This window comes from Hyla sarda, unplaced genomic scaffold, assembly GCF_029499605.1.
Source record: "Hyla sarda isolate aHylSar1 unplaced genomic scaffold, aHylSar1.hap1 scaffold_318, whole genome shotgun sequence".
Taxonomy (NCBI): domain Eukaryota; kingdom Metazoa; phylum Chordata; class Amphibia; order Anura; family Hylidae; genus Hyla; species Hyla sarda.
Genome location: NW_026609912.1, coordinates 37,892 through 59,746, shown reverse-complemented (window position 1 = coordinate 59,746; position 21,855 = coordinate 37,892). Strand labels below are relative to the sequence as shown.

At 46.2% G+C, this 21,855-nt stretch overlaps 10 non-coding genes across 10 annotated transcripts; all 10 read right to left on the bottom strand.

Moving 5' to 3' along the window:
• Positions 1–988: 988 nt before the first annotated feature.
• Positions 989–1,179, bottom strand: LOC130329562 (U2 spliceosomal RNA). The gene has a single exon (XR_008873107.1). It is a non-coding gene; the product is annotated as a U2 spliceosomal RNA (small nuclear RNA).
• A 2,085-nt stretch (positions 1,180–3,264) lies between these two features.
• LOC130329561 (U2 spliceosomal RNA) lies at positions 3,265–3,455 on the bottom strand. Its single transcript, XR_008873106.1, has one exon. It is a non-coding gene; the product is annotated as a U2 spliceosomal RNA (small nuclear RNA).
• Positions 3,456–5,531: 2,076 nt separating this feature from the next.
• LOC130329560 (U2 spliceosomal RNA) lies at positions 5,532–5,722 on the bottom strand. The gene has a single exon (XR_008873105.1). It is a non-coding gene; the product is annotated as a U2 spliceosomal RNA (small nuclear RNA).
• A 2,073-nt stretch (positions 5,723–7,795) lies between these two features.
• On the bottom strand, positions 7,796–7,986 carry LOC130329579 (U2 spliceosomal RNA). Its single transcript, XR_008873123.1, has one exon. It is a non-coding gene; the product is annotated as a U2 spliceosomal RNA (small nuclear RNA).
• A 2,087-nt stretch (positions 7,987–10,073) lies between these two features.
• Positions 10,074–10,264, bottom strand: LOC130329559 (U2 spliceosomal RNA). The gene has a single exon (XR_008873104.1). It is a non-coding gene; the product is annotated as a U2 spliceosomal RNA (small nuclear RNA).
• Positions 10,265–12,352: 2,088 nt separating this feature from the next.
• On the bottom strand, positions 12,353–12,543 carry LOC130329557 (U2 spliceosomal RNA). The gene has a single exon (XR_008873103.1). It is a non-coding gene; the product is annotated as a U2 spliceosomal RNA (small nuclear RNA).
• A 2,083-nt stretch (positions 12,544–14,626) lies between these two features.
• Positions 14,627–14,817, bottom strand: LOC130329511 (U2 spliceosomal RNA). The gene has a single exon (XR_008873070.1). It is a non-coding gene; the product is annotated as a U2 spliceosomal RNA (small nuclear RNA).
• Positions 14,818–16,901: 2,084 nt separating this feature from the next.
• On the bottom strand, positions 16,902–17,092 carry LOC130329556 (U2 spliceosomal RNA). Its single transcript, XR_008873102.1, has one exon. It is a non-coding gene; the product is annotated as a U2 spliceosomal RNA (small nuclear RNA).
• Positions 17,093–19,181: 2,089 nt separating this feature from the next.
• LOC130329554 (U2 spliceosomal RNA) lies at positions 19,182–19,372 on the bottom strand. The gene has a single exon (XR_008873100.1). It is a non-coding gene; the product is annotated as a U2 spliceosomal RNA (small nuclear RNA).
• A 2,078-nt stretch (positions 19,373–21,450) lies between these two features.
• On the bottom strand, positions 21,451–21,641 carry LOC130329553 (U2 spliceosomal RNA). The gene has a single exon (XR_008873099.1). It is a non-coding gene; the product is annotated as a U2 spliceosomal RNA (small nuclear RNA).
• Positions 21,642–21,855: the final 214 nt, after the last annotated feature.

Sequence of the window (21,855 nt, the reverse complement as noted above, 5' to 3'; positions counted from 1 at the left end):
TCAATACCGCCAGCAGATGGAGACACTGGGGGATAATTTTCTAAGGATTTATACTGATTTTTCCTGTCTGAATTTGTCGCACAGAAAGTTGCAGGCCAAATATGTGTGACATTTCTGCGACTTTAGCTTCTAGAGCATTTTTACAACATTATACATAGGTGCTGAATACATAAAAAGCGACTGTCAGCGACAGACAAGTCGCATCGGCTGAAAGTAGGCCAGAATGTCAGTCCATGTTGGAGCAGGTTTAGATACAGTCTAAAGCATAGATCTCAAAGTCTGTGCACAGAATTTAGCAAGGGCCTCGCACCTTCTGATGCATCAGGTAGGTGCACAATAGCATAGCCTAACCCTCTGTACTTTGGTCTATATTGATGCGGGACATAGACAGCCAGCTGATGACCAATCCATTAGTGCAATGGATGGCTGGAAGCATTTGTCTTTGCCTTTGCAATACCACAGAAGCAATGCATGGTCAATGTACAGCAATGACACACCTGTGTGAACAGCCAGGAGACCCCCCCCCCCATGTTATGTTACATAGTTACATAGTTAGTACGGTCGAAAAAAGACATATGTCCATCAAGTTCAACCAGGGAATTAAGGGGTAGGGGTGTGGCGCGATATTGGGGAAGGGATGAGATTTTATATTTCTTCATAAGCATTCATCTTATTTTGTCAATTAGGAACATTCAGCACCCACCCGCTATCAAGGCAGCTGCCTATCATGTCATGCCCTACCTGCACAGGTGTGCTGGCTACTCAAATGATCCAATTAAGGAGGCCATTTAGTCAGCAGCAGCAGAAGTCCTGTGCCTGGACGCTCCAACAGCGGCCAGACACAAGCAGAAGCAGAAGCAGCAGCAGCACCACCTTTTGTTTTTTGGCTGCAGCAGCAGCAGCAGCAAGGCCCACAGGGCTGGCTAGCTGGCTAGCCAGCAAGCAGGTAGCAATGAAAGTAGGAATCTTTCTTTTTAACCCTGTAAGGGGGTGGTGCACTGTACCCGAAGATACTGCCATATCGGGTCAATGCATAGGGCGACGGAAGCAAGCTTCGAAATCGGCCCCCGTTCTCAAAAATCCATTTAATATATGGTCCCCAGATAGGGGACGTATCAGATATTAAACTGATAAGAACAGATACTACACTTGATCTTAGCCAAAAGGCCGAGAAGCGATAACCGTGAAAGGGGCGGGCCCAACAAGGTCCCCTTCATGGGCACTATCACTGCTTGCTGTCAGGGAGGCTGCCAGACAATTTTCCATGCACACTCTGGGCTGGGGGGCAGTCAACCACCAGTACACACAGCAGAACCTAAACCCATACCATTATTGCTAAGCAGCAAGACAGGGGCCCATTGCACTCCCACGGGGCCTTTTTAAATGCAATCCATAACCCGGATTTGCCAGGAACCCTTCTTACTCCTCCTACTTGCATGTGACACTGGGCTTAGGATCTGCATAGGAAACACACACACAAGCACACACCTACCTTTGTTGCCTGCAGATGCCTCCTTGGCTGTCCCCAAACGGTATCAAACCAACACCCACGGGAAGCTGTAAGCATAGAGGACATGCCTGCACCCCATTGGACTTACCTGTGTGGGTTAAACCCGGGTTATTTGACAACCTATGGCGGTGATGGTTCTGCTCAGGCAGAGCAGTGCTGATGCTCCTCATAAAGCTGTCGCTGCTGTGAAGGTTCTAGGTGACATCACAAATCCCTATGGTTACATACACAACAAAGCTGGGTTGTTGTTGTTTACACTCTGCAAGGCCTGTGGAAGTGAGTGACATCATAGCACTGTAGTTCTGAGGGTTCTAGATGGATGCAACAATCTCCTGTTGCTTCTATGAAGGCCATAATAGACGACATCACCAAACAGCTCCATAGTCACATACACAGCAAAGGAGAGATGTTGTTTACACCTAGTGATGTCAGTGGTATTGAGTGACATCACAGCACAGTGCTAAGGCTCCTGGGCCTGGACACAGCAGCGGCTGCAATATCTCAACGGAGAATACGTTTATATATATGTGTGTGTGTGCGCGTATATATATATATATATATATATATATATATATATATATATATTTCTCCGCCGAAATCACTTTTAAACCCATTTCCACCTTTTTTTCCCTTCTCTTCCTCTTACTTTTTTTTCACGTTTTTTTACGTTTTTCTCCTTTTCGCCTCTTTTCTGGGCGTATTATTCTTCTTTTTCTTCTTTTTTTTCGTCTAATGCATACCCCATCAGTGCAGCAATGCTTATTCAATACCGCCAGCAGATGGAGACACTGGGGGATAATTTTCTAAGGATTTATACTGATTTTTCCTGTCTGAATTTGTCGCACAGAAAGTTGCAGGCCAAATATGTGTGACATTTCTGCGACTTTAGCTTCTAGAGCATTTTTACAACATTATACATAGGTGCTGAATACATAAAAAGCGACTGTTCAGCGACAGACAAGTCGCATCGGCTGAAAGTAGGCCAGAATGTCAGTCCATGTTGGAGCAGGTTTAGATACAGTCTAAAGCATAGATCTCAAAGTCTGTGCACAGAATTTAGCAAGGGCCTCGCACCTTCTGATGCATCAGGTAGGTGCACAATAGCATAGCCTAACCCTCTGTACTTTGGTCTATATTGATGCGGGACATAGACAGCCAGCTGATGACCAATCCATTAGTGCAATGGATGGCTGGAAGCATTTGTCTTTGCCTTTGCAATACCACAGAAGCAATGCATGGTCAATGTACAGCAATGACACACCTGTGTGAACAGCCAGGAGACCCCCCCCCCCCCATGTTATGTTACATAGTTACATAGTTAGTACGGTCGAAAAAAGACATATGTCCATCAAGTTCAACCAGGGAATTAAGGGGTAGGGGTGTGGCGCGATATTGGGGAAGGGATGAGATTTTATATTTCTTCATAAGCATTAATCTTATTTTGTCAATTAGGAACATTCAGCACCCACCCGCTATCAAGGCAGCTGCCTATCATGTCATGCCCTACCTGCACAGGTGTGCTGGCTACTCAAATGATCCAATTAAGGAGGCCATTTAGTCAGCAGCAGCAGAAGTCCTGTGCCTGGACGCTCCAACAGCGGCCAGACACAAGCAGAAGCAGAAGCAGCAGCAGCACCACCTTTTGTTTTTTGGCTGCAGCAGCAGCAGCAGCAAGGCCCACAGGGCTGGCTAGCTGGCTAGCCAGCAAGCAGGTAGCAATGAAAGTAGGAATCTTTCTTTTTAACCCTGTAAGGGGGTGGTGCACTGTACCCGAAGATACTGCCATATCGGGTCAATGCATAGGGCGACGGAAGCAAGCTTCGAAATCGGCCCCCGTTCTCAAAAATCCATTTAATATATGGTCCCCAGATAGGGGACGTATCAGATATTAAACTGATAAGAACAGATACTACACTTGATCTTAGCCAAAAGGCCGAGAAGCGATAACCGTGAAAGGGGCGGGCCCAACAAGGTCCCCTTCATGGGCACTATCACTGCTTGCTGTCAGGGAGGCTGCCAGACAATTTTCCATGCACACTCTGGGCTGGGGGGCAGTCAACCACCAGTACACACAGCAGAACCTAAACCCATACCATTATTGCTAAGCAGCAAGACAGGGGCCCATTGCACTCCCACGGGGCCTTTTTAAATGCAATCCATAACCCGGATTTGCCAGGAACCCTTCTTACTCCTCCTACTTGCATGTGACACTGGGCTTAGGATCTGCATAGGAAACACACACACAAGCACACACCTACCTTTGTTGCCTGCAGATGCCTCCTTGGCTGTCCCCAAACGGTATCAAACCAACACCCACGGGAAGCTGTAAGCATAGAGGACATGCCTGCACCCCATTGGACTTACCTGTGTGGGTTAAACCCGGGTTATTTGACAACCTATGGCGGTGATGGTTCTGCTCAGGCAGAGCAGTGCTGATGCTCCTCATAAAGCTGTCGCTGCTGTGAAGGTTCTAGGTGACATCACAAATCCCTATGGTTACATACACAACAAAGCTGGGTTGTTGTTGTTTACACTCTGCAAGGCCTGTGGAAGTGAGTGACATCATAGCACTGTAGTTCTGAGGGTTCTAGATGGATGCAACAATCTCCTGTTGCTTCTATGAAGGCCATAATAGACGACATCACCAAACAGCTCCATAGTCACATACACAGCAAAGGAGAGATGTTGTTTACACCTAGTGATGTCAGTGGTATTGAGTGACATCACAGCACAGTGCTAAGGCTCCTGGGCCTGGACACAGCAGCGGCTGCAATATCTCAACGGAGAATACGTTTATATATATGTGTGTGTGTGCGCGTATATATATATATATATATATATATATATATATATTTCTCCGCCGAAATCACTTTTAAACCCATTTCCACCTTTTTTTCCCTTCTCTTCCTCTTACTTTTTTTTCACGTTTTTTTACGTTTTTCTCCTTTTCGCCTCTTTTCTGGGCGTATTATTCTTCTTTTTCTTCTTTTTTTTCGTCTAATGCATACCCCATCAGTGCAGCAATGCTTATTCAATACCGCCAGCAGATGGAGACACTGGGGAATAATTTTCTAAGGATTTATACTGATTTTTCCTGTCTGAATTTGTCGCACAGAAAGTTGCAGGCCAAATATGTGTGACATTTCTGCGACTTTAGCTTCTAGAGCATTTTTACAACATTATACATAGGTGCTGAATACATAAAAAGCGACTGTTCAGCGACAGACAAGTCGCATCGGCTGAAAGTAGGCCAGAATGTCAGTCCATGTTGGAGCAGGTTTAGATACAGTCTAAAGCATAGATCTCAAAGTCTGTGCACAGAATTTAGCAAGGGCCTCGCACCTTCTGATGCATCAGGTAGGTGCACAATAGCATAGCCTAACCCTCTGTACTTTGGTCTATATTGATGCGGGACATAGACAGCCAGCTGATGACCAATCCATTAGTGCAATGGATGGCTGGAAGCATTTGTCTTTGCCTTTGCAATACCACAGAAGCAATGCATGGTCAATGTACAGCAATGACACACCTGTGTGAACAGCCAGGAGACCCCCCCCCCCCATGTTATGTTACATAGTTACATAGTTAGTACGGTCGAAAAAAGACATATGTCCATCAAGTTCAACCAGGGAATTAAGGGGTAGGGGTGTGGCGCGATATTGGGGAAGGGATGAGATTTTATATTTCTTCATAAGCATTAATCTTATTTTGTCAATTAGGAACATTCAGCACCCACCCGCTATCAAGGCAGCTGCCTATCATGTCATGCCCTACCTGCACAGGTGTGCTGGCTACTCAAATGATCCAATTAAGGAGGCCATTTAGTCAGCAGCAGCAGAAGTCCTGTGCCTGGACGCTCCAACAGCGGCCAGACACAAGCAGAAGCAGAAGCAGCAGCAGCACCACCTTTTGTTTTTTGGCTGCAGCAGCAGCAGCAGCAAGGCCCACAGGGCTGGCTAGCTGGCTAGCCAGCAAGCAGGTAGCAATGAAAGTAGGAATCTTTCTTTTTAACCCTGTAAGGGGGTGGTGCACTGTACCCGAAGATACTGCCATATCGGGTCAATGCATAGGGCGACGGAAGCAAGCTTCGAAATCGGCCCCCGTTCTCAAAAATCCATTTAATATATGGTCCCCAGATAGGGGACGTATCAGATATTAAACTGATAAGAACAGATACTACACTTGATCTTAGCCAAAAGGCCGAGAAGCGATAACCGTGAAAGGGGCGGGCCCAACAAGGTCCCCTTCATGGGCACTATCACTGCTTGCTGTCAGGGAGGCTGCCAGACAATTTTCCATGCACACTCTGGGCTGGGGGGCAGTCAACCACCAGTACACACAGCAGAACCTAAACCCATACCATTATTGCTAAGCAGCAAGACAGGGGCCCATTGCACTCCCACGGGGCCTTTTTAAATGCAATCCATAACCCGGATTTGCCAGGAACCCTTCTTACTCCTCCTACTTGCATGTGACACTGGGCTTAGGATCTGCATAGGAAACACACACACAAGCACACACCTACCTTTGTTGCCTGCAGATGCCTCCTTGGCTGTCCCCAAACGGTATCAAACCAACACCCACGGGAAGCTGTAAGCATAGAGGACATGCCTGCACCCCATTGGACTTACCTGTGTGGGTTAAACCCGGGTTATTTGACAACCTATGGCGGTGATGGTTCTGCTCAGGCAGAGCAGTGCTGATGCTCCTCATAAAGCTGTCGCTGCTGTGAAGGTTCTAGGTGACATCACAAATCCCTATGGTTACATACACAACAAAGCTGGGTTGTTGTTGTTTACACTCTGCAAGGCCTGTGGAAGTGAGTGACATCATAGCACTGTAGTTCTGAGGGTTCTAGATGGATGCAACAATCTCCTGTTGCTTCTATGAAGGCCATAATAGATGACATCACCAAACAGCTCCATAGTCACATACACAGCAAAGGAGAGATGTTGTTTACACCTAGTGATGTCAGTGGTATTGAGTGACATCACAGCACAGTGCTAAGGCTCCTGGGCCTGGACACAGCAGCGGCTGCAATATCTCAACGGAGAATACGTTTATATATATGTGTGTGTGTGCGCGTATATATATATATATATATATATATATATATATATATTTCTCCGCCGAAATCACTTTTAAACCCATTTCCACCTTTTTTTCCCTTCTCTTCCTCTTACTTTTTTTTCACGTTTTTTTACGTTTTTCTCCTTTTCGCCTCTTTTCTGGGCGTATTATTCTTCTTTTTCTTCTTTTTTTTCGTCTAATGCATACCCCATCAGTGCAGCAATGCTTATTCAATACCGCCAGCAGATGGAGACACTGGGGGATAATTTTCTAAGGATTTATACAGATTTTTCCTGTCTGAATTTGTCGCACAGAAAGTTGCAGGCCAAATATGTGTGACATTTCTGCGACTTTAGCTTCTAGAGCATTTTTACAACATTATACATAGGTGCTGAATACATAAAAAGCGACTGTTCAGCGACAGACAAGTCGCATCGGCTGAAAGTAGGCCAGAATGTCAGTCCATGTTGGAGCAGGTTTAGATACAGTCTAAAGCATAGATCTCAAAGTCTGTGCACAGAATTTAGCAAGGGCCTCGCACCTTCTGATGCATCAGGTAGGTGCACAATAGCATAGCCTAACCCTCTGTACTTTGGTCTATATTGATGCGGGACATAGACAGCCAGCTGATGACCAATCCATTAGTGCAATGGATGGCTGGAAGCATTTGTCTTTGCCTTTGCAATACCACAGAAGCAATGCATGGTCAATGTACAGCAATGACACACCTGTGTGAACAGCCAGGAGACCCCCCCCCCCCCATGTTATGTTACATAGTTACATAGTTAGTACGGTCGAAAAAAGACATATGTCCATCAAGTTCAACCAGGGAATTAAGGGGTAGGGGTGTGGCGCGATATTGGGGAAGGGATGAGATTTTATATTTCTTCATAAGCATTAATCTTATTTTGTCAATTAGGAACATTCAGCACCCACCCGCTATCAAGGCAGCTGCCTATCATGTCATGCCCTACCTGCACAGGTGTGCTGGCTACTCAAATGATCCAATTAAGGAGGCCATTTAGTCAGCAGCAGCAGAAGTCCTGTGCCTGGACGCTCCAACAGCGGCCAGACACAAGCAGAAGCAGCAGCAGCACCACCTTTTGTTTTTTGGCTGCAGCAGCAGCAGCAGCAAGGCCCACAGGGCTGGCTAGCTGGCTAGCCAGCAAGCAGGTAGCAATGAAAGTAGGAATCTTTCTTTTTAACCCTGTAAGGGGGTGGTGCACTGTACCCGAAGATACTGCCATATCGGGTCAATGCATAGGGCAACGGAAGCAAGCTTCAAAATCGGCCCCCGTTCTCAAAAATCCATTTAATATATGGTCCCCAGATAGGGGACGTATCAGATATTAAACTGATAAGAACAGATACTACACTTGATCTTAGCCAAAAGGCCGAGAAGCGATAACCGTGAAAGGGGCGGGCCCAACAAGGTCCCCTTCATGGGCACTATCACTGCTTGCTGTCAGGGAGGCTGCCAGACAATTTTCCATGCACACTCTGGGCTGGGGGGCAGTCAACCACCAGTACACACAGCAGAACCTAAACCCATACCATTATTGCTAAGCAGCAAGACAGGGGCCCATTGCACTCCCACGGGGCCTTTTTAAATGCAATCCATAACCCGGATTTGCCAGGAACCCTTCTTACTCCTCCTACTTGCATGTGACACTGGGCTTAGGATCTGCATAGGAAACACACACACAAGCACACACCTACCTTTGTTGCCTGCAGATGCCTCCTTGGCTGTCCCCAAACGGTATCAAACCAACACCCACGGGAAGCTGTAAGCATAGAGGACATGCCTGCACCCCATTGGACTTACCTGTGTGGGTTAAACCCGGGTTATTTGACAACCTATGGCGGTGATGGTTCTGCTCAGGCAGAGCAGTGCTGATGCTCCTCATAAAGCTGTCGCTGCTGTGAAGGTTCTAGGTGACATCACAAATCCCTATGGTTACATACACAACAAAGCTGGGTTGTTGTTGTTTACACTCTGCAAGGCCTGTGGAAGTGAGTGACATCATAGCACTGTAGTTCTGAGGGTTCTAGATGGATGCAACAATCTCCTGTTGCTTCTATGAAGGCCATAATAGACGACATCACCAAACAGCTCCATAGTCACATACACAGCAAAGGAGAGATGTTGTTTACACCTAGTGATGTCAGTGGTATTGAGTGACATCACAGCACAGTGCTAAGGCTCCTGGGCCTGGACACAGCAGCGGCTGCAATATCTCAACGGAGAATACGTTTATATATATGTGTGTGTGTGCGCGTATATATATATATATATATATATATATATATATATATATATATTTCTCCGCCGAAATCACTTTTAAACCCATTTCCACCTTTTTTTCCCTTCTCTTCCTCTTACTTTTTTTTCACGTTTTTTTACGTTTTTCTCCTTTTCGCCTCTTTTCTGGGCGTATTATTCTTCTTTTTCTTCTTTTTTTTCGTCTAATGCATACCCCATCAGTGCAGCAATGCTTATTCAATACCGCCAGCAGATGGAGACACTGGGGGATAATTTTCTAAGGATTTATACTGATTTTTCCTGTCTGAATTTGTCGCACAGAAAGTTGCAGGCCAAATATGTGTGACATTTCTGCGACTTTAGCTTCTAGAGCATTTTTACAACATTATACATAGGTGCTGAATACATAAAAAGCGACTGTTCAGCGACAGACAAGTCGCATCGGCTGAAAGTAGGCCAGAATGTCAGTCCATGTTGGAGCAGGTTTAGATACAGTCTAAAGCATAGATCTCAAAGTCTGTGCACAGAATTTAGCAAGGGCCTCGCACCTTCTGATGCATCAGGTAGGTGCACAATAGCATAGCCTAACCCTCTGTACTTTGGTCTATATTGATGCGGGACATAGACAGCCAGCTGATGACCAATCCATTAGTGCAATGGATGGCTGGAAGCATTTGTCTTTGCCTTTGCAATACCACAGAAGCAATGCATGGTCAATGTACAGCAATGACACACCTGTGTGAACAGCCAGGAGACCCCCCCCCCCCATGTTATGTTACATAGTTACATAGTTAGTACGGTCGAAAAAAGACATATGTCCATCAAGTTCAACCAGGGAATTAAGGGGTAGGGGTGTGGCGCGATATTGGGGAAGGGATGAGATTTTATATTTCTTCATAAGCATTAATCTTATTTTGTCAATTAGGAACATTCAGCACCCACCCGCTATCAAGGCAGCTGCCTATCATGTCATGCCCTACCTGCACAGGTGTGCTGGCTACTCAAATGATCCAATTAAGGAGGCCATTTAGTCAGCAGCAGCAGAAGTCCTGTGCCTGGACGCTCCAACAGCGGCCAGACACAAGCAGAAGCAGAAGCAGCAGCAGCAGCACCACCTTTTGTTTTTTGGCTGCAGCAGCAGCAGCAGCAAGGCCCACAGGGCTGGCTAGCTGGCTAGCCAGCAAGCAGGTAGCAATGAAAGTAGGAATCTTTCTTTTTAACCCTGTAAGGGGGTGGTGCACTGTACCCGAAGATACTGCCATATCGGGTCAATGCATAGGGCGACGGAAGCAAGCTTCGAAATCGGCCCCCGTTCTCAAAAATCCATTTAATATATGGTCCCCAGATAGGGGACGTATCAGATATTAAACTGATAAGAACAGATACTACACTTGATCTTAGCCAAAAGGCCGAGAAGCGATAACCGTGAAAGGGGCGGGCCCAACAAGGTCCCCTTCATGGGCACTATCACTGCTTGCTGTCAGGGAGGCTGCCAGACAATTTTCCATGCACACTCTGGGCTGGGGGGCAGTCAACCACCAGTACACACAGCAGAACCTAAACCCATACCATTATTGCTAAGCAGCAAGACAGGGGCCCATTGCACTCCCACGGGGCCTTTTTAAATGCAATCCATAACCCGGATTTGCCAGGAACCCTTCTTACTCCTCCTACTTGCATGTGACACTGGGCTTAGGATCTGCATAGGAAACACACACACAAGCACACACCTACCTTTGTTGCCTGCAGATGCCTCCTTGGCTGTCCCCAAACGGTATCAAACCAACACCCACGGGAAGCTGTAAGCATAGAGGACATGCCTGCACCCCATTGGACTTACCTGTGTGGGTTAAACCCGGGTTATTTGACAACCTATGGCGGTGATGGTTCTGCTCAGGCAGAGCAGTGCTGATGCTCCTCATAAAGCTGTCGCTGCTGTGAAGGTTCTAGGTGACATCACAAATCCCTATGGTTACATACACAACAAAGCTGGGTTGTTGTTGTTTACACTCTGCAAGGCCTGTGGAAGTGAGTGACATCATAGCACTGTAGTTCTGAGGGTTCTAGATGGATGCAACAATCTCCTGTTGCTTCTATGAAGGCCATAATAGACGACATCACCAAACAGCTCCATAGTCACATACACAGCAAAGGAGAGATGTTGTTTACACCTAGTGATGTCAGTGGTATTGAGTGACATCACAGCACAGTGCTAAGGCTCCTGGGCCTGGACACAGCAGCGGCTGCAATATCTCAACGGAGAATACGTTTATATATATGTGTGTGTGTGCGCGTATATATATATATATATATATATATATATATATATATATATATATATTTCTCCGCCGAAATCACTTTTAAACCCATTTCCACCTTTTTTTCCCTTCTCTTCCTCTTACTTTTTTTTCACGTTTTTTTACGTTTTTCTCCTTTTCGCCTCTTTTCTGGGCGTATTATTCTTCTTTTTCTTCTTTTTTTTCGTCTAATGCATACCCCATCAGTGCAGCAATGCTTATTCAATACCGCCAGCAGATGGAGACACTGGGGGATAATTTTCTAAGGATTTATACTGATTTTTCCTGTCTGAATTTGTCGCACAGAAAGTTGCAGGCCAAATATGTGTGACATTTCTGCGACTTTAGCTTCTAGAGCATTTTTACAACATTATACATAGGTGCTGAATACATAAAAAGCGACTGTTCAGCGACAGACAAGTCGCATCGGCTGAAAGTAGGCCAGAATGTCAGTCCATGTTGGAGCAGGTTTAGATACAGTCTAAAGCATAGATCTCAAAGTCTGTGCACAGAATTTAGCAAGGGCCTCGCACCTTCTGATGCATCAGGTAGGTGCACAATAGCATAGCCTAACCCTCTGTACTTTGGTCTATATTGATGCGGGACATAGACAGCCAGCTGATGACCAATCCATTAGTGCAATGGATGGCTGGAAGCATTTGTCTTTGCCTTTGCAATACCACAGAAGCAATGCATGGTCAATGTACAGCAATGACACACCTGTGTGAACAGCCAGGAGACCCCCCCCCCCCATGTTATGTTACATAGTTACATAGTTAGTACGGTCGAAAAAAGACATATGTCCATCAAGTTCAACCAGGGAATTAAGGGGTAGGGGTGTGGCGCGATATTGGGGAAGGGATGAGATTTTATATTTCTTCATAAGCATTAATCTTATTTTGTCAATTAGGAACATTCAGCACCCACCCGCTATCAAGGCAGCTGCCTATCATGTCATGCCCTACCTGCACAGGTGTGCTGGCTACTCAAATGATCCAATTAAGGAGGCCATTTAGTCAGCAGCAGCAGAAGTCCTGTGCCTGGACGCTCCAACAGCGGCCAGACACAAGCAGAAGCAGAAGCAGCAGCAGCACCACCTTTTGTTTTTTGGCTGCAGCAGCAGCAGCAGCAAGGCCCACAGGGCTGGCTAGCTGGCTAGCCAGCAAGCAGGTAGCAATGAAAGTAGGAATCTTTCTTTTTAACCCTGTAAGGGGGTGGTGCACTGTACCCGAAGATACTGCCATATCGGGTCAATGCATAGGGCGACGGAAGCAAGCTTCGAAATCGGCCCCCGTTCTCAAAAATCCATTTAATATATGGTCCCCAGATAGGGGACGTATCAGATATTAAACTGATAAGAACAGATACTACACTTGATCTTAGCCAAAAGGCCGAGAAGCGATAACCGTGAAAGGGGCGGGCCCAACAAGGTCCCCTTCATGGGCACTATCACTGCTTGCTGTCAGGGAGGCTGCCAGACAATTTTCCATGCACACTCTGGGCTGGGGGGCAGTCAACCACCAGTACACACAGCAGAACCTAAACCCATACCATTATTGCTAAGCAGCAAGACAGGGGCCCATTGCACTCCCACGGGGCCTTTTTAAATGCAATCCATAACCCGGATTTGCCAGGAACCCTTCTTACTCCTCCTACTTGCATGTGACACTGGGCTTAGGATCTGCATAGGAAACACACACACAAGCACACACCTACCTTTGTTGCCTGCAGATGCCTCCTTGGCTGTCCCCAAACGGTATCAAACCAACACCCACGGGAAGCTGTAAGCATAGAGGACATGCCTGCACCCCATTGGACTTACCTGTGTGGGTTAAACCCGGGTTATTTGACAACCTATGGCGGTGATGGTTCTGCTCAGGCAGAGCAGTGCTGATGCTCCTCATAAAGCTGTCGCTGCTGTGAAGGTTCTAGGTGACATCACAAATCCCTATGGTTACATACACAACAAAGCTGGGTTGTTGTTGTTTACACTCTGCAAGGCCTGTGGAAGTGAGTGACATCATAGCACTGTAGTTCTGAGGGTTCTAGATGGATGCAACAATCTCCTGTTGCTTCTATGAAGGCCATAATAGACGACATCACCAAACAGCTCCATAGTCACATACACAGCAAAGGAGAGATGTTGTTTACACCTAGTGATGTCAGTGGTATTGAGTGACATCACAGCACAGTGCTAAGGCTCCTGGGCCTGGACACAGCAGCGGCTGCAATATCTCAACGGAGAATACGTTTATATATATGTGTGTGTGTGCGCGTATATATATATATATATATATATATATATATATATATATTTCTCCGCCGAAATCACTTTTAAACCCATTTCCACCTTTTTTTCCCTTCTCTTCCTCTTACTTTTTTTTCACGTTTTTTTACGTTTTTCTCCTTTTCGCCTCTTTTCTGGGCGTATTATTCTTCTTTTTCTTCTTTTTTTTCGTCTAATGCATACCCCATCAGTGCAGCAATGCTTATTCAATACCGCCAGCAGATGGAGACACTGGGGGATAATTTTCTAAGGATTTATACTGATTTTTCCTGTCTGAATTTGTCGCACAGAAAGTTGCAGGCCAAATATGTGTGACATTTCTGCGACTTTAGCTTCTAGAGCATTTTTACAACATTATACATAGGTGCTGAATACATAAAAAGCGACTGTTCAGCGACAGACAAGTCGCATCGGCTGAAAGTAGGCCAGAATGTCAGTCCATGTTGGAGCAGGTTTAGATACAGTCTAAAGCATAGATCTCAAAGTCTGTGCACAGAATTTAGCAAGGGCCTCGCACCTTCTGATGCATCAGGTAGGTGCACAATAGCATAGCCTAACCCTCTGTACTTTGGTCTATATTGATGCGGGACATAGACAGCCAGCTGATGACCAATCCATTAGTGCAATGGATGGCTGGAAGCATTTGTCTTTGCCTTTGCAATACCACAGAAGCAATGCATGGTCAATGTACAGCAATGACACACCTGTGTGAACAGCCAGGAGACCCCCCCCCCCCCCCATGTTATGTTACATAGTTACATAGTTAGTACGGTCGAAAAAAGACATATGTCCATCAAGTTCAACCAGGGAATTAAGGGGTAGGGGTGTGGCGCGATATTGGGGAAGGGATGAGATTTTATATTTCTTCATAAGCATTAATCTTATTTTGTCAATTAGGAACATTCAGCACCCACCCGCTATCAAGGCAGCTGCCTATCATGTCATGCCCTACCTGCACAGGTGTGCTGGCTACTCAAATGATCCAATTAAGGAGGCCATTTAGTCAGCAGCAGCAGAAGTCCTGTGCCTGGACGCTCCAACAGCGGCCAGACACAAGCAGAAGCAGAAGCAGCAGCAGCAGCACCACCTTTTGTTTTTTGGCTGCAGCAGCAGCAGCAAGGCCCACAGGGCTGGCTAGCTGGCTAGCCAGCAAGCAGGTAGCAATGAAAGTAGGAATCTTTCTTTTTAACCCTGTAAGGGGGTGGTGCACTGTACCCGAAGATACTGCCATATCGGGTCAATGCATAGGGCGACGGAAGCAAGCTTCGAAATCGGCCCCCGTTCTCAAAAATCCATTTAATATATGGTCCCCAGATAGGGGACGTATCAGATATTAAACTGATAAGAACAGATACTACACTTGATCTTAGCCAAAAGGCTGAGAAGCGATAACCGTGAAAGGGGCGGGCCCAACAAGGTCCCCTTCATGGGCACTATCACTGCTTGCTGTCAGGGAGGCTGCCAGACAATTTTCCATGCACACTCTGGGCTGGGGGGCAGTCAACCACCAGTACACACAGCAGAACCTAAACCCATACCATTATTGCTAAGCAGCAAGACAGGGGCCCATTGCACTCCCACGGGGCCTTTTTAAATGCAATCCATAACCCGGATTTGCCAGGAACCCTTCTTACTCCTCCTACTTGCATGTGACACTGGGCTTAGGATCTGCATAGGAAACACACACACAAGCACACACCTACCTTTGTTGCCTGCAGATGCCTCCTTGGCTGTCCCCAAACGGTATCAAACCAACACCCACGGGAAGCTGTAAGCATAGAGGACATGCCTGCACCCCATTGGACTTACCTGTGTGGGTTAAACCCGGGTTATTTGACAACCTATGGCGGTGATGGTTCTGCTCAGGCAGAGCAGTGCTGATGCTCCTCATAAAGCTGTCGCTGCTGTGAAGGTTCTAGGTGACATCACAAATCCCTATGGTTACATACACAACAAAGCTGGGTTGTTGTTGTTTACACTCTGCAAGGCCTGTGGAAGTGAGTGACATCATAGCACTGTAGTTCTGAGGGTTCTAGATGGATGCAACAATCTCCTGTTGCTTCTATGAAGGCCATAATAGACGACATCACCAAACAGCTCCATAGTCACATACACAGCAAAGGAGAGATGTTGTTTACACCTAGTGATGTCAGTGGTATTGAGTGACATCACAGCACAGTGCTAAGGCTCCTGGGCCTGGACACAGCAGCGGCTGCAATATCTCAACGGAGAATACGTTTATATATATGTGTGTGTGTGCGCGTATATATATATATATATATATATATATATATATATATATATATTTCTCCGCCGAAATCACTTTTAAACCCATTTCCACCTTTTTTTCCCTTCTCTTCCTCTTACTTTTTTTTCACGTTTTTTTACGTTTTTCTCCTTTTCGCCTCTTTTCTGGGCGTATTATTCTTCTTTTTCTTCTTTTTTTTCGTCTAATGCATACCCCATCAGTGCAGCAATGCTTATTCAATACCGCCAGCAGATGGAGACACTGGGGGATAATTTTCTAAGGATTTATACTGATTTTTCCTGTCTGAATTTGTCGCACAGAAAGTTGCAGGCCAAATATGTGTGACATTTCTGCGACTTTAGCTTCTAGAGCATTTTTACAACATTATACATAGGTGCTGAATACATAAAAAGCGACTGTTCAGCGACAGACAAGTCGCATCGGCTGAAAGTAGGCCAGAATGTCAGTCCATGTTGGAGCAGGTTTAGATACAGTCTAAAGCATAGATCTCAAAGTCTGTGCACAGAATTTAGCAAGGGCCTCGCACCTTCTGATGCATCAGGTAGGTGCACAATAGCATAGCCTAACCCTCTGTACTTTGGTCTATATTGATGCGGGACATAGACAGCCAGCTGATGACCAATCCATTAGTGCAATGGATGGCTGGAAGCATTTGTCTTTGCCTTTGCAATACCACAGAAGCAATGCATGGTCAATGTACAGCAATGACACACCTGTGTGAACAGCCAGGAGACCCCCCCCCCCCATGTTATGTTACATAGTTACATAGTTAGTACGGTCGAAAAAAGACATATGTCCATCAAGTTCAACCAGGGAATTAAGGGGTAGGGGTGTGGCGCGATATTGGGGAAGGGATGAGATTTTATATTTCTTCATAAGCATTAATCTTATTTTGTCAATTAGGAACATTCAGCACCCACCCGCTATCAAGGCAGCTGCCTATCATGTCATGCCCTACCTGCACAGGTGTGCTGGCTACTCAAATGATCCAATTAAGGAGGCCATTTAGTCAGCAGCAGCAGAAGTCCTGTGCCTGGACGCTCCAACAGCGGCCAGACACAAGCAGAAGCAGAAGCAGCAGCAGCACCACCTTTTGTTTTTTGGCTGCAGCAGCAGCAGCAGCAAGGCCCACAGGGCTGGCTAGCTGGCTAGCCAGCAAGCAGGTAGCAATGAAAGTAGGAATCTTTCTTTTTAACCCTGTAAGGGGGTGGTGCACTGTACCCGAAGATACTGCCATATCGGGTCAATGCATAGGGCGACGGAAGCAAGCTTCGAAATCGGCCCCCGTTCTCAAAAATCCATTTAATATATGGTCCCCAGATAGGGGACGTATCAGATATTAAACTGATAAGAACAGATACTACACTTGATCTTAGCCAAAAGGCCGAGAAGCGATAACCGTGAAAGGGGCGGGCCCAACAAGGTCCCCTTCATGGGCACTATCACTGCTTGCTGTCAGGGAGGCTGCCAGACAATTTTCCATGCACACTCTGGGCTGGGGGGCAGTCAACCACCAGTACACACAGCAGAACCTAAACCCATACCATTATTGCTAAGCAGCAAGACAGGGGCCCATTGCACTCCCACGGGGCCTTTTTAAATGCAATCCATAACCCGGATTTGCCAGGAACCCTTCTTACTCCTCCTACTTGCATGTGACACTGGGCTTAGGATCTGCATAGGAAACACACACACAAGCACACACCTACCTTTGTTGCCTGCAGATGCCTCCTTGGCTGTCCCCAAACGGTATCAAACCAACACCCACGGGAAGCTGTAAGCATAGAGGACATGCCTGCACCCCATTGGACTTACCTGTGTGGGTTAAACCCGGGTTATTTGACAACCTATGGCGGTGATGGTTCTGCTCAGGCAGAGCAGTGCTGATGCTCCTCATAAAGCTGTCGCTGCTGTGAAGGTTCTAGGTGACATCACAAATCCCTATGGTTACATACACAACAAAGCTGGGTTGTTGTTGTTTACACTCTGCAAGGCCTGTGGAAGTGAGTGACATCATAGCACTGTAGTTCTGAGGGTTCTAGATGGATGCAACAATCTCCTGTTGCTTCTATGAAGGCCATAATAGACGACATCACCAAACAGCTCCATAGTCACATACACAGCAAAGGAGAGATGTTGTTTACACCTAGTGATGTCAGTGGTATTGAGTGACATCACAGCACAGTGCTAAGGCTCCTGGGCCTGGACACAGCAGCGGCTGCAATATCTCAACGGAGAATACGTTTATATATATGTGTGTGTGTGCGCGTATATATATATATATATATATATATATATATATATATATATATATATATTTCTCCTCCGAAATCACTTTTAAACCCATTTCCACCTTTTTTTCCCTTCTCTTCCTCTTACTTTTTTTTCACGTTTTTTTACGTTTTTCTCCTTTTCGCCTCTTTTCTGGGCGTATTATTCTTCTTTTTCTTCTTTTTTTTCGTCTAATGCATACCCCATCAGTGCAGCAATGCTTATTCAATACCGCCAGCAGATGGAGACACTGGGGGATAATTTTCTAAGGATTTATACTGATTTTTCCTGTCTGAATTTGTCGCACAGAAAGTTGCAGGCCAAATATGTGTGACATTTCTGCGACTTTAGCTTCTAGAGCATTTTTACAACATTATACATAGGTGCTGAATACATAAAAAGCGACTGTTCAGCGACAGACAAGTCGCATCGGCTGAAAGTAGGCCAGAATGTCAGTCCATGTTGGAGCAGGTTTAGATACAGTCTAAAGCATAGATCTCAAAGTCTGTGCACAGAATTTAGCAAGGGCCTCGCACCTTCTGATGCATCAGGTAGGTGCACAATAGCATAGCCTAACCCTCTGTACTTTGGTCTATATTGATGCGGGACATAGACAGCCAGCTGATGACCAATCCATTAGTGCAATGGATGGCTGGAAGCATTTGTCTTTGCCTTTGCAATACCACAGAAGCAATGCATGGTCAATGTACAGCAATGACACACCTGTGTGAACAGCCAGGAGACCCCCCCCCCCATGTTATGTTACATAGTTACATAGTTAGTACGGTCGAAAAAAGACATATGTCCATCAAGTTCAACCAGGGAATTAAGGGGTAGGGGTGTGGCGCGATATTGGGGAAGGGATGAGATTTTATATTTCTTCATAAGCATTAATCTTATTTTGTCAATTAGGAACATTCAGCACCCACCCGCTATCAAGGCAGCTGCCTATCATGTCATGCCCTACCTGCACAGGTGTGCTGGCTACTCAAATGATCCAATTAAGGAGGCCATTTAGTCAGCAGCAGCAGAAGTCCTGTGCCTGGACGCTCCAACAGCGGCCAGACACAAGCAGAAGCAGAAGCAGCAGCAGCACCACCTTTTGTTTTTTGGCTGCAGCAGCAGCAGCAGCAAGGCCCACAGGGCTGGCTAGCTGGCTAGCCAGCAAGCAGGTAGCAATGAAAGTAGGAATCTTTCTTTTTAACCCTGTAAGGGGGTGGTGCACTGTACCCGAAGATACTGCCATATCGGGTCAATGCATAGGGCGACGGAAGCAAGCTTCGAAATCGGCCCCCGTTCTCAAAAATCCATTTAATATATGGTCCCCAGATAGGGGACGTATCAGATATTAAACTGATAAGAACAGATACTACACTTGATCTTAGCCAAAAGGCCGAGAAGCGATAACCGTGAAAGGGGCGGGCCCAACAAGGTCCCCTTCATGGGCACTATCACTGCTTGCTGTCAGGGAGGCTGCCAGACAATTTTCCATGCACACTCTGGGCTGGGGGGCAGTCAACCACCAGTACACACAGCAGAACCTAAACCCATACCATTATTGCTAAGCAGCAAGACAGGGGCCCATTGCACTCCCACGGGGCCTTTTTAAATGCAATCCATAACCCGGATTTGCCAGGAACCCTTCTTACTCCTCCTACTTGCATGTGACACTGGGCTTAGGATCTGCATAGGAAACACACACACAAGCACACACCTACCTTTGTTGCCTGCAGATGCCTCCTTGGCTGTCCCCAAACGGTATCAAACCAACACCCACGGGAAGCTGTAAGCATAGAGGACATGCCTGCACCCCATTGGACTTACCTGTGTGGGTTAAACCCGGGTTATTTGACAACCTATGGCGGTGATGGTTCTGCTCAGGCAGAGCAGTGCTGATGCTCCTCATAAAGCTGTCGCTGCTGTGAAGGTTCTAGGTGACATCACAAATCCCTATGGTTACATACACAACAAAGCTGGGTTGTTGTTGTTTACACTCTGCAAGGCCTGTGGAAGTGAGTGACATCATAGCACTGTAGTTCTGAGGGTTCTAGATGGATGCAACAATCTCCTGTTGCTTCTATGAAGGCCATAATAGACGACATCACCAAACAGCTCCATAGTCACATACACAGCAAAGGAGAGATGTTGTTTACACCTAGTGATGTCAGTGGTATTGAGTGACATCACAGCACAGTGCTAAGGCTCCTGGGCCTGGACACAGCAGCGGCTGCAATATCTCAACGGAGAATACGTTTATATATATGTGTGTGTGTGCGCGTATATATATATATATATATATATATATATATATATATTTCTCCGCCGAAATCACTTTTAAACCCATTTCCACCTTTTTTTCCCTTCTCTTCCTCTTACTTTTTTTTCACGTTTTTTTACGTTTTTCTCCTTTTCGCCTCTTTTCTGGGCGTATTATTCTTCTTTTTCTTCTTTTTTTTCGTCTAATGCATACCCCATCAGTGCAGCAATGCTTATTCAATACCGCCAGCAGATGGAGACACTGGGGGATAATTTTCTAAGGATTTATACTGATTTTTCCTGTCTGAATTTGTCGCACAGAAAGTTGCAGGCCAAATATGTGTGACATTTCTGCGACTTTAGCTTCTAGAGCATTTTTACAACATTATACATAGGTGCTGAATACATAAAAAGCGACTGTTCAGCGACAGACAAGTCGCATCGGCTGAAAGTAGGCCAGAATGTCAGTCCATGTTGGAGCAGGTTTAGATACAGTCTAAAGCATAGATCTCAAAGTCTGTGCACAGAATTTAGCAAGGGCCTCGCACCTTCTGATGCATCAGGTAGGTGCACAATAGCATAGCCTAACCCTCTGTACTTTGGTCTATATTGATGCGGGACATAGACAGCCAGCTGATGACCAATCCATTAGTGCAATGGATGGCTGGAAGCATTTGTCTTTGCCTTTGCAATACCACAGAAGCAATGCATGGTCAATGTACAGCAATGACACACCTGTGTGAACAGCCAGGAGACCCCCCCCCCCCATGTTATGTTACATAGTTACATAGTTAGTACGGTCGAAAAAAGACATATGTCCATCAAGTTCAACCAGGGAATTAAGGGGTAGGGGTGTGGCGCGATATTGGGGAAGGGATGAGATTTTATATTTCTTCATAAGCATTAATCTTATTTTGTCAATTAGGAACATTCAGCACCCACCCGCTATCAAGGCAGCTGCCTATCATGTCATGCCCTACCTGCACAGGTGTGCTGGCTACTCAAATGATCCAATTAAGGAGGCCATTTAGTCAGCAGCAGCAGAAGTCCTGTGCCTGGACGCTCCAACAGCGGCCAGACACAAGCAGAAGCAGAAGCAGCAGCAGCACCACCTTTTGTTTTTTGGCTGCAGCAGCAGCAGCAGCAAGGCCCACAGGGCTGGCTAGCTGGCTAGCCAGCAAGCAGGTAGCAATGAAAGTAGGAATCTTTCTTTTTAACCCTGTAAGGGGGTGGTGCACTGTACCCGAAGATACTGCCATATCGGGTCAATGCATAGGGCGACGGAAGCAAGCTTCGAAATCGGCCCCCGTTCTCAAAAATCCATTTAATATATGGTCCCCAGATAGGGGACGTATCAGATATTAAACTGATAAGAACAGATACTACACTTGATCTTAGCCAAAAGGCCGAGAAGCGATAACCGTGAAAGGGGCGGGCCCAACAAGGTCCCCTTCATGGGCACTATCACTGCTTGCTGTCAGGGAGGCTGCCAGACAATTTTCCATGCACACTCTGGGCTGGGGGGCAGTCAACCACCAGTACACACAGCAGAACCTAAACCCATACCATTATTGCTAAGCAGCAAGACAGGGGCCCATTGCACTCCCACGGGGCCTTTTTAAATGCAATCCA